The sequence below is a fragment of the Spea bombifrons genome, chromosome 3 (assembly GCF_027358695.1).
Source record: "Spea bombifrons isolate aSpeBom1 chromosome 3, aSpeBom1.2.pri, whole genome shotgun sequence".
Classification (NCBI taxonomy): domain Eukaryota; kingdom Metazoa; phylum Chordata; class Amphibia; order Anura; family Pelobatidae; genus Spea; species Spea bombifrons.
In genome coordinates this window covers 85072587-85085701 of record NC_071089.1, presented here as the reverse complement: position 1 = coordinate 85085701, position 13115 = coordinate 85072587, and the positions used below count along the sequence as shown (strand labels likewise).

The window sequence follows — 13115 nt, the reverse complement described above, 5'->3', positions numbered from 1 at the left end:
CATTCAGTTAATCTTCACCATATCAGCTATATAACCAACAGACCAGACACAGAAAATGAATAGTGGAACCAATAGAAATTTTGACGAGATGGAGCTGGGGCAGGGGCGAGGGTTACTTATAAGTACCAGAAATGAGAAGGAATTTTAGTCCATTTAAGAACGTAGACTATTGATTTTTTGAAGGCATGTGTCCCAATTACGAAATTTTTTTAAGGATATATGAAGCGTTCGAGAGATCTCCCTTTCCATAGTGATTTGGTAGATCAGTTGTTTCTCAAAATGAGACCAAACAAAATGTCTAGCTTGTTTCCATTCCCTAGCGATACATCTCTTGGCTGCCAAGCATGTGTGTATCGTTAAGTTTAGTTGAGACGGAGACATCGAGGGCCAACCTTGATGTAATATAAAAGATGAAGGTAAGTTTGGCAATATTATATCATCAACAGTTTTCAAAAAGACTAAAATATCTGCCCAAAATTTAGACACTATTGGGCATGCCCACCATATATGCAGGTAGGTTCCCTCCGCCTGCTCACATCGCCAGCAGATATTTGAGCAAGATGTAAACATACGAGTGATTTTGGTGGGGACCCTATACCATTTATTAACGACTTTAAAGTGAGTCTTTTGTTCTTTTAATCCTTTTATTATTATCTATAGATTCTGTGTCTAATCAACAGCCCAACTTCAGAGCCTTGGGTTATACTTGACTCCACTCTCTCCTACACCTTCACGTCTAGTCCTCATCAAATCTAACAACCTTGACCTGCAAAATGTCTCAGAAATTCATCCTTTTCTAACTACTAACATACTAATGCATTCTCTTATGACATCCCACTCAGATTATTTAAAAGCTCACTGAAATCCCACCTGTTCAATTACGATCTCTGTATTATCCATAACCTACATTCTGTATGAGTCCATCTCATTCCTCCTTAAATAGGAAATAATTTGAAAAAATATTAAAATAGTGCTGTATTTAGTAATGCAGGTTATCATTGATAAAAACCCAGATTTATGTGTAAACCAGGAGGCTGCCATTATTGTCATATGATAATCTTGGTGGTCTACCTGCTCAAAAATCACACCATTGATTTTATTTTTAACGTCAGTGCTAGTTAAGTCCGTTCCTCCATAGACTTATATTATTTAGAGTGTGGTTTGGAGATTAAGACTGAACCATTATATTGTTTGTCAAAAGTATGATAAGGAGTGAGGCTGGGCTGAATTAACTGAGCTGCAACACATTCAATTACTAGCATGCAGCTGTCTGAAAACCTTATATTATGCAAAAACTGGAGCCATTTAAAAAAAAAAAAGCAGAATATTTTTGAAGCCTATTTTAATCTTATTCTGGTAAAAAAAAAATGCTGCCTTTAAAAAAGCTCCCCTTTAATCTTCTCCTTCTGTATTAGTTTATCTTAATTTATCACAATGTTTACGTATTTTTTTTTAAACTGCCATATGTTTTATTTTTATTTCTTTTTTTTACTTCTCCCTGTTTATAATACTGAATATATTGCAGATGAAAATAATAAAGGTTGCGTTGAGTGGTAATGAAATATTTCAAGATGCAAGAATAGGCAAGTATCATTATGCCATAAGTGGAAAATCCTATCAAATTGTCAGCCAACATTTCCCTAATTTGGTATCACATGTAAGTACCAAAATCATAAGCATTTCAAAACCCTTTACTTTTCACTTTATAGAAAAATAAATTGAAACAAAAAATGACAGGTATCTTCTTGAACTTGTAATTATTTTGTCAATTTCTAAGCCAATATTTTTTTCTGTGATATGAACTCCCATTAGTCTTCTACATCTGAACCCAGTATAGTATGTTCCACTTATCTCCATTTAGGTATTAAGTCCCAGGTGAAACCCTTAAATTCCATCTTGTAGCATACATATTTTTCTGACAATGGATTGAATTTAAGAACTTTCAGAAAAAAGAAAGAAGCCAAAATTGAAATGGCAATTATTGAGCTTAATTATATATTAAAAGCAAAAAAAGAAAAAAAAGATTTACTGCAATTTTAGTTTTTTATGCAGATCCTTCTCAATGGGACAATCTTTGCTAGAATGACTCCAAGACAAAAATCTAATGTTATAGAAGATTTGCAAAAGATGAAGTAAGTTCTTCCGAGATGGTTTAAACCAAAAGCTGAATGCAATATGAGATATTGTATAAAATCTGCAAGATCTATTCAATGACTATAATGTGAAATCACATGTATGATATTTACAAACCATTTTGTTCTATATTTTAAATTGCGCAGAGAGTACAAGTATTTTATATATTTGCAAAAGAACATATCCCTCTCACTCGAGCTGCCCCATATCTCTGGAATCTACTCCCAACAAACCTTCAGCATTCACCCTCCCTCCCAACATTCAAGAAACATCTCAAAACTCACTTCTTCAGAGAAGCCGCACCATCTTAGCTGCTCTAACCCTCTAACCTCTCACCCTTTCTCTGTGCCTTATGTTTGTTACCCCATTCCCTCAAGATTGTAAGCTTGCAAGCAGTGCTCTCTCCACCTAATGTATATCGTTTTTTCTTAGTCTGTCAAAAGTAAAGTGTTGTGCAAAAATAAATATATATATATATATATATATATATATATATATATATATTGAACTTATGAAGTGACAATATATTGAATTCCACCAAAAACAACACAAAGCGTATCCCACAGAAAATACATTTGAGCAATACTTGTATTTCTCTCAATTGTTAAACAGGACATCCATCCGTTGTGTCACTGGAACATATTAGCATGTGAAAAATAAAAAACAAACAGAGATCATAGTGCTTTCCGTCTTTAGGTAAATATGTATCAAATGCTTCCCCCAGGACAGTAACGCACTCACATAAACTTGAGCAAACCAGCTTTCTCGGACTTGTTCGAACACACAGCAAGAAATCCTGGCTTTGTAATCATCAGCCGTATTTCTCCGGAGAGTCTTCCCTCCGTTTCTGTGTCTCAATCGATTATCGGTCCATACGGTGATGTATCGAAAGGAGGATACGAATGGAGAGGCAAGATGTAAAATATACGAAGAACTTATCGTATAAAATAAAGTGCGTTATGCTCACATTAAAGATCTGTTTCTCGAGTATCAGAGTCTCTCTGGTTTTCTCCAGCTGAAACGACTTCCGGATACAGCGTAATGACGTCGGCACACAGACGCGTTTTGCCCAGTCAGGCTTCCTCAGTAGCATGTCGACTTGCTCTCTCCACCTTCCTTAAATACTTTGTTCCGTGTGTGTTGTACTCGTTCCCATAGGTCATATTATGTCATAGTCTTTCGCAACAGTTTGTGCAGAACCAGTTACAAAGTAGAAATCAATCAATCTGGAGCATACAATATTTTGGTCTAATTACAAAGCCAGAATTTCTTGCTGTGTGTTCGAGCAAGCTGATTTGCTCAAGTTTATGGGTTTTCCTCAGGAAGATCATGCCAAACGAATCTTATTGATTTTTTTTTGAATGGGTGACTAAAGTAATTGATCAAGGCGGTGCAGTAGACATTGTGTATCTGGATTTCAGTAAGGCCTTTGACACTGTCCTACATAGAAGACTTATAAATAAACTGGATTTAGGGGTAATTATTTCTGAGGATTTAAAGGTAGGCAGACAATGCAGTAGAGCAGCAGGGATTACGAGCAGAATGCTTGGTTGTATAGCAGTAGAAAGAGGGAAGAGCTCATGTCGTTGTACAGATCACTGGTGAGACCTCACTTGAAGTATTGTGTACAGTACTAGAGACCGTATCTCCAGAAGGATATAGAAATGTTGGAGAAAGTTCAGAGAAGGGCTACTAAAATGATTTGTGGATTACAGGATAAACCTTACCAAGACAGGTTAAAGGATCTTAACCTAGATAGCCTGGAAGAAAGACGTGACGGGGGATATGATAGAAGCATTTAAATACTTAAAGGGAATCAACAAGGTAAAGGAAGATAGTTTATTTAAAAGGAGAAATACAACCACAACAAGAGGACATAGTCATAAGCTAGAGGGGCAAAGGTTTAATGGTAACATCAGAAAATATTACTTTACGGAAAGCGTAATGGACACATGGAATGGCCTTCCAGCAGAAGTGGTAGATGTTAATACAGTAAAGGCATTTAAGCAAACATGGAATAGGCATAAGGCCAAGCTAGATACAGGATAAGGGCAGGTACTAAAGGAAAGTACTCAGAGGTTGGGCAGACTGGATGGGCCTCCTGGGTCTTATCTGCCGTCGCTTTAGAAGTTTCTATGTGAGTGCGTTACTATCCTGGGGGAAGTGTTTGATACGTATTTACCTAAACACGGAAAGCACTATGATCGCTGTTTGTTTTTTATTTTTCACATGCCAATATGTTCCCGTGACACAACGGATGGATGTCCTGTTTAACAATTGAGAGAAATATAAGTATTGCTCAAATTTATTTTCTGTGGGATACACTTTGTGTTGTTTTTGGTGGAATTCAATTTATTGTCACTTCATAAGTTCAATATATGTTTTTTTTTTGCGCAACACTTTACTTTTCACAGACTAAGAGAGCCCTGCTTGCAAGCTCACAATCTTGAGGGAATGGGGTGAGAAACATAAGGCACAGAGAAAAATGAGAGGTAGTGTGGTGGTTGTATCAGTGATAAGGAGGTTCTAGCAGCTAAGATGGTGCGGCTTCTCTGAAGAAGTGAGTTTTGAGATGTTTCTTGAATGTTGGGAGGGAGGGTGAATGCTGAAGGTTTGTTGGGAGTAGATTCCAGAGATATGGGGCAGCTCTCTGCGCAATTTAAAATATAGAGCAAAATGGTTTGTAAATATCATACATGTGATTTCACGTTATAGTCATTGAATAGATCTTGCAGATTTTATACAATATCTCATATTTTTTGTTTTTTATTTTTCACATGCTAATATGTTCCCGTGACACAACGGATGGATGTCCTGTTTAACAATTGAGAGAAATATAAGTATTGCTCAAATTTATTTTCCGTGTGATACACTTTGTGTTGTTTTGGATGGAATTAAATTTGTCAATTCATAAGTTCAATATATATATATATTTTTTTGCGCAACACTTTACTTTTCACTGAATATTGTTTGTTGTATAGGGGCTGTACCTTTAGTGCTTGCAGCACTGTTCTTCACTATATAGTTTGTCTGTATGAATCAATATATATATATATACTTTTTAGTGCCTGATCATCACTTTAATTATTATTATTATTAGTTTGTCTTAGTCTGTCAGTTCTTGTCTTGTCATACCCCTTGAATTTATGTATTGTATTAAGTGCTGCGTAAACTGTTGGTGCTATATAAATAAAAGATAATAATAAATCTGTTCTTGATTTACTTCTGTGGTGTGTCCCGTTTTCATAGCGTGTTTGTTTAATATTATTATTATTATTATTTGTTTTATATAGCATCATCAAATTCCGTAGCGCCGTACAATGGGTAGACAGGACATAACAAGTAGTATGTAACATAACAAATTGACAACAGAGACAACAGGTGAGGAGGGTCCTGCTCAAACGAGTATTACATAATAGGTAAAAGTGCCGTTCTTAGGGATAGACCAGCCACACTAGTAAAAGTATTGCAGGAGAGGGAGCAGGAAAGGTGAGCTAAAGGAATATGGGAGGGCGTTAGTGTGCTATGTTGTAAGCATCCTTAAAGAAGTGGGTCTTGAGGGATTTTTTTAAGGAATAAAGGCAGGGGGAGAGACGGATAGGCCGTGGGAGAACATTTCAGAGGATAGGGGCAGCCCTTGAGAAATCTTGTAAGCGGGCATGAGAGCTAGAAATCAGAGGAGAGGATAGAAGGAGATCATTGGATGAGCGGAGATAACGGTTAGGAGTGCATTTAGAGATGAGTGAGGAGATGTAGGGAGGGGAACCGCTGTGAAGGGCTTTGAAAGTAAGAGTGAGGATTTTGAAATGAATCCTGAAGCGCACAGGCAGCCAGTGAAGAGACTGACAGAGGGGAGAGACGTTAGTAAAGCGCTGTGAGAGGAAGATAAGTCTGGCAGCAGCATTCATGGTGGATTGTAGAGGGGTGAGACAGTTAAGAGGGAGACCGGTTAAGACACAGTTACAGTAGTCAAGACAGGAGATAATCAGGGCATGGACAAGAGCCTTAGTGGCATGCTGTGTTAGGAAGGGACGGATGCAGGCAATGTTTTTAAGATGGAGGTGACAGTTTTTAGAGACAGACTGAATATGAGGTGTGAACGAAAGGTCGGAGTCAAGGGTGACACCAAGACAGCATGCATGAGTAGATGGGGAGATGATAGCACCATTAACATTGAGGGAGATAGATGGGGGGATCTTAGCATTGGAGGGAGGGAAGATGAGGAGTTCAGTTTTGGAGAGGTTAAGTTTCAAGAAACGTTTAGACATCCAGGTAGATACAAATGCAAGGCAGTTAATTACACGATCTAAGACAGAGGGAGAGAGATCAGGGGAGGATAGATAGATCTGGGTGTCATCAGCGTCCACAGTGTCAAAAGCAGCAGAAAGGTCCAGTGGGATTAGCATGGAGTAGTGGCCCTTGGATTTAGCAGTGAGTAAGTCATTAGTAACTTAGTTGCAACTAGAAACTTAGTTGTAAATGTGTTTGTGTGTTATAAGTTGAAGCAGACTATTTGTCTATTGTTTTAACTTTTTTGAAGATACATACTTTTTTCTCCAAGTATAGCTTTTATGCGTCAATAGAACATAAAGACACACATCTTCCATGCTCACACTATTATACATATTTGCTTAAGAGAGGTACCTATATTCCCTCACGCTTCAGTCTTGCTATTAGTGTCATATTATTGTCTTGTATATTTCAGCTAACACAGATATAAAAGTGTATGCATAAATATTTTTTCTTTTCCTAGCTACTATGTGGGTATGTGTGGAGATGGAGCCAATGACTGTGGGGTAAGTTAAATGTTTTATTTATCATTTATCAAGTAAAATAGGATCCAACATCCATATAAAGGTGAAGGAGCCAACAGTGGTTCACAAGCTGAGTAAGAACCTGGTCTAGCTCAATGAGCTTACAACTCAACTTGTCTCCCATTGGTTGATGTTACACTTCTAGGATCATAATTCTTATTGTTAATAACACCTACCCATGATTTTTGTATTATATTGATTGTTATTTTAAGCAAGTATATGAAGACCAAGATTCCCATTCTCAACTGTAATCCCAACCCAAAATACACCAATACCCTCCCCATGCAACATGTATTTGGTAAACTAACAGAACCAGGTACATCCCTTTGCTAACCCAGACATTGGATCAGCAAGGTGTGCTAGTATTTTTATCAGCAAACATATAATATCTTTCAGGCTTTGAAAATTGCTCATTCCGGTATCTCATTATCAGAACTGGAGGCATCGGTGGCTTCACCTTTTACATCTAAAATCTCAAATATTGAATGTGTGCCAAAACTACTTAAGTAAGTATATTTGTTTCATTAATTGTGCATGAGCTGTAAATAATTGAAACAAATTGAAGAACACATACTGTGAGTGAAAGTGATGGGAAGGTAAAACTCCAATATTAACAGTTTAAACATTTTGCAGTTAGGGATTTTGTGTACAGACGGATTAATCAAAATCAAATGTATCCACACTTTCAACTTTGTAAGAACTATCAATCGTGTTTACTGTATTTCAAAAATATTTCCATGCATTCTACAACTGCGCATAGTACATGGTGTACCAATAACTATGGTCATAAGAATGTTTAAAACAAAAAAAGGTTGTATAACAGAAGAGATGCCCTTTTGTACCTAACCTTATCAAGGGTGTTCTGGAATTCTGTTGAAATAGATTTAATAAGGACATTCTCTGTACAAAGGCTTTCCCATGAGGGTGAAGTAATGCCTTAGGCATAGGTTATCCAAATTATAACCTTTTTGTAATCATGTGAAAAAAAACAAGACTTTTGTACAGAGAAGAGTGAATTTGAACGCCTCATTCCAAAGTTTACTCTGCGTTCTAAAGGTTAAAATGGCAATTATGTTGGGAAACTTGAAGGACTTGAAAACTGTCCTCAAAATACACATAATAAGTACAAACACCCCAGCAAGAATGCATACAAAAATGTGTTTATAAATTGGGGACAGAGCCGGCCTTAAGTGTTCTGGAGCCCTGTGCGGACTACTCCTCTGGCGCCCCCCCATCCCCCCAAAAAGAGGAAAAAAATCTCCCCCCTCTGCCCCTTCTCACTATCTCCCACCTCTGCCCCTTCTCTCTGCCCCTTCACTGCCTCCCCCCCAGCCCCTTTCTCACTGCCTTCCCCCCTGCCCCTTTCTCACTGCCTTCCTCCCCTGCCCCTTTCTCACTGCCTTCCCCCCTCTGCCCCTTCTCACAGGGTGAGCTTGAGGGTCCACTTCACGGTCTCAATAACAGCCTAGTGGGCTGTTGAAGTATATAAAGACTGGACATCAAGAGTGACCAATATCATTCCACCAGGAAGGCTGGATCCAAAACCTTCTAATATCGGTAGAAAATGTGTTGGTAAAGGACCTTTGGGGATATATTTTTAAAGAATTTTCTCCATATAAATAGCAATAGTTTGAAAGACTTTTTGCCTGCCACTGTAGGGCAGCCTGGTGGAATGTATGAGTCCTTGTGTATGTTAGGTAATGTGTAAAAGACGGGTGTTGTGGGAAACCTGGCATACATAAAGTCAAATTCTGTTTGACAAAGAATCCCTAAGGCTAGGCCCTCTATTGATCTCATCTAGTTGCTGTTGTTACTTGTTTATATTCTTCTCTCTAACATCTCTGCATTTCACATTCCTCTTAACAACCCCTCCACAGTCCACATCTCTCATTGACTTCTGCTCTCAGCCCACCTCAACTCACGTGCCATTCTCCTCACCACTATCAAATCTTGGTGTGAGGGGGGGCAATCCCTACAAATCTCAATCCCACTTGTCATTGGTCTGCATCCTTCTCCTTCTGTGCTTAGGGGACATTGAATGTGAAACCCTGGACCCACCGTTCCAACCTGTCTCTTCCCCTGCACATTCCATGCAAACACAAACAACTGCGCTCCTTACAAACTCAAACCAGTCCACTGTAATCCCAGCACTCCGGTCTGGAATACATATGTGTAACATATTTGGCTGGTAGTTTGGTGGACAGACTACTTTTCCAAATGTAATTACTCCCCATCATACATTAAAAGTCCCTAATGATTAACTAGCATGTATTTGGTAAACTGACAGAACCAAGTACGACTCCTCTCCCTGTCTGTGGATCAGCAAAATGTGTTAGCATGTTTACACTAGTAAATGTAAAATATCTTCCATGCTCATGCTGGTGTCTCATTACCAGGACTTTACAGCACAAATCTCAAATATTGAATATGTGCCATGACCACTTAAGTAAATACTTTTTATTTATTAATGAATAACCCCACATGAACTGTGTAAATAATTGAAATGAATTCAAGAAAAGTCACTGTGGGTGAAAGTGATTAAATGATAAAACTAATACCGTCCTCTTGAACTCTTAAGGGTGTATATATTGTAAAGAAAGATTATTCTGTGTCATATGTACCCAAACCTTATCATCATTTTCACTTTGTAAGATCTATCAATTATGGTTACTGAATTTAAACCATATTTAGTATATTACCATATATTTTACAAATATATATTGCAAAAATGTACCAATAACTATGGCTATAAGAGGTTAACAAAAAAAGGTCAGCATTATGTAACACAAGCGATGCACTTTTGTACTAAATGTCTATGTGGGGTTTTTGGATCCTGTATAAACAGGCTAAATATTGCCTGTTAGGCTTTCCCATGAAGATGAAGTAATGCCTTATGGATACTTTAGCCAAAGGATGGCCTTTCTTAATCGTATGAGAATAACATAAAACTTTATGCTATATTCATTTTCAGTTAAACTAGTAATTAACATATCTCACCGATCAATGGCTTTGCTTCATGCTATCTCACCAAGGGAAAAGATCACTCTTGGATGAGCCCTAGAAGACTTTTCACCAATCGCTGCATAAGGAAAATAAGGCATAGATGATAGTTCACACATTTTCTCTATTTAGCTCCAGAGTTGCCCATTAGGGTTCAGCTTGCTGTGGTTTCTCCCAGTCTTGGATACAGTCACATTTAGAAACCACTAGGAAGACTGCTCTAACAAATGTGACATTTTATTCTAAAGCCCACAGCAACTAGACTTTTGCATTCAGATTCATATCTTTTGCCAATTTCTTCAATTCGTACAAATCTGCATTTTTGTTTTATTTCGTAGTTTTTTTGTCTCGAACTATCTCTTTTTTTACTCACATTCTCTCACACTCTTTATGTTTATGGCAGGTAGAAGAGTTTCCACAGTAATTTATTTTACGTTTATTAAGAATGCAATGCTACAGCATTTCCTGATGACAGGGTACAGAAGCAGTTATGACTAGCGCTGAAAAAGTGGTAATCTCACGTTTCCTGTTTCTATGGGCGCAAACGAAAGCACAACAAATGTGGGCAGAAACTGCCAGCCTTCACCCAATGATGTCACAAACAATATCATCTAAGCAAGTGCTTTGAGAACGTTTGCAGTTTTCTTAAACATAATTTGCTACCAGGTTATACATATTGTACTGTATTGAAATTAGTTTTTGAATGGCTTCCTAGTGAACTTCTGTCAAAGGGCAGAGGCAGAGCCTCTGAGGAAACCATCTTCTCGATTGAGGGTGAACAGGAAAGAGGCTGTCTCTGTGGCCCCGCCCTTTTGTGGAAGTGCACAGAGAGGCCAGAAACATTTCCCCTTCTTCATGAATCTTCATTATTCTGGCCTCCTGGTGAACTTACATTTTACAAATATTGTATTAGCTATTGAAATGTTGAAAGGAAAAGACCAACAAGTTAAAGCTATAGCATTCCAATAGTGTGCTATATCAGGTGTTTTAGCTAATAATCCTTTATATAATCTAAAATAAATCTCTTAGGTTATCTTTGTAGAATGTATACTGTTCACTGGCTCATTCTTGTTCTTTTCTACGCAGGGAAGGAAGAAATGCATTTGTAACATCAATATCTTTATTCAAATACCTGATTATGTATACACTGATTGGATTTATTTGCATGCTGCTGCTTTTTTGGGTATGAACTTCATACTATAATTTACAATATTATGTATATACATTTATTTTGGCCTGGTAATACATACACACCGGTGCATACATTTACACACACTCTCACATTTGAAAAAACCTACACAAGCTAACGCACATATATACGCATGCTTACACACCCCCACTAATACATACTTACACCTTCATGCTAACATATACATATACATTTTGGTCAGGTCATATAGTGTATTTATATGTATGTATTATATATATATATACACACTTATTTTGTAAGCAAGAAAGTAATGTAATGTATCTCCGAGTATTCCTCGTGAACATTAAAGGCAATATCAAACTACCATTGTAAGCCTTTACTAGTTACCTAATATCTATCAAATTAGATTTGTCTGACATCAGGAAAAAATATATAATAATTTTATGTCAAAATTATAATTGTTTTCTTTCCTTTTAGAAACAAACACTGCTTGGAAATTATCACTACCTTATGCAAGATATGGCAATCACTGTTACTGTTATGCTTACAAGTAGGTTTCTATAACTTTCCACCTAAAGTTGCATACATAAATCCCCCCAAAAATATTAATTTTATATGGGTGGTGTTAATTATTACTAAATCATGATTATGATCAAACCACCACAATTAATTATGGGTACTTATATATGAATATAATGAATCATTGCACTTGCAATAAGTTAATGAGAGTTCATAGTATCAATAGAGCTCTACATGAGTGTGTCCATATAATTATGGTGAATTATTTCATAAATCAAACAATGGTGCATAAAGTTCTGTCTACAGATCTGGTATGACCATCAATTTATTTATCTTTATGGCGCTCCGACCACAAAAAAAGAATGGCATAATATGGCAGATTTCCACAGCAGTATGTGGGTGTCTCATTAAAATTCAGCCCAATGTCCTATGCCAATAAATACATTGTAGAAGGATCCAGTATGCCAAAACACATTTATCTGAATATGGCTTTACAGAAAAATATTGTTCTTCTAGTATTTGGTTTGGCATACATAGTGACATGTTGGAGGGGTTAATATTTACATTTGTCACCAAACTATGAAAATCTTGTATCCTCCCAACAGGGGAAAAAAATGTCACTCTCTGTCCTTCAAAGGGTTAAGAACCTATTTATTGTAAATCCTGTGTTTTCACAGCTCAAACTAAGTGCAGCATAAATTTTGCATATGGTCAACCAATATAAATACAGAAGAGATTCCTAGCAGGCATGTAGTAAAAAATCACTTTTGCTGGAACTGATCCACTTTTTATTGGGGCTGAGACTTGTGTGCCTATGTTTTTAAAAGTAATACACACCCGTGCTTATTTTAAGATGGGTTGATGTTGTAGCGATTGTGGGTTCCGATTTGTCGTATTAGCAGTTAAACAACAAGGAACCCAGTAAGCATGGGGCATCAGTCGTCTTATAAACAGCTGGTAGCTTAACTCAGGAAGCAGAAAACCAAAAACCAACGTGACACTAAGTGACAGTACAAACGGTAGCACTCTTGGTTACAGAATATCACCTAGACTTCTCCATAATTATGTATCATCAAAACAAATGACTTGAAAGTCAGATATATCCATACTAACACACAACTTACCCTTGTGCTCGTATAACTGTGTGTCATGGTATATTTTGGGTGTCATTTATCAACATGGTTAAGTATGGACTTTATGTAGTTTAACTTTTGGATGTTTTTGATCAGCATGTAACATAAAATAATTTGTGTTGTCTTTTTACATAAACAATGTTTGTTTTGTTTTCTTCTTAGTGAGCTTAAATGGCCCTGCTCCAAAGCTTGCACCATACAGGCCATCGGGACAGCTTCTCTCACCTTCTTTCTTATTTTCACTTCTTTTGCATATTGCTTTCACCATCATTGTGCAAACAAGTGCATTTATTCTGGTACAGCAACAGACATGGTACAATGAAAGCAATGTGTTCAGGTAAGATGCAAACTACCTGCTATATTATA

General features: G+C 37.1%; 1 pseudogene; it reads left to right on the top strand.

The window, feature by feature from the left end:
* Nucleotides 1–13115, top strand: part of LOC128482981 (probable cation-transporting ATPase 13A5) — a 43526-nt pseudogene that overhangs the window by 27536 nt on the left and 2875 nt on the right.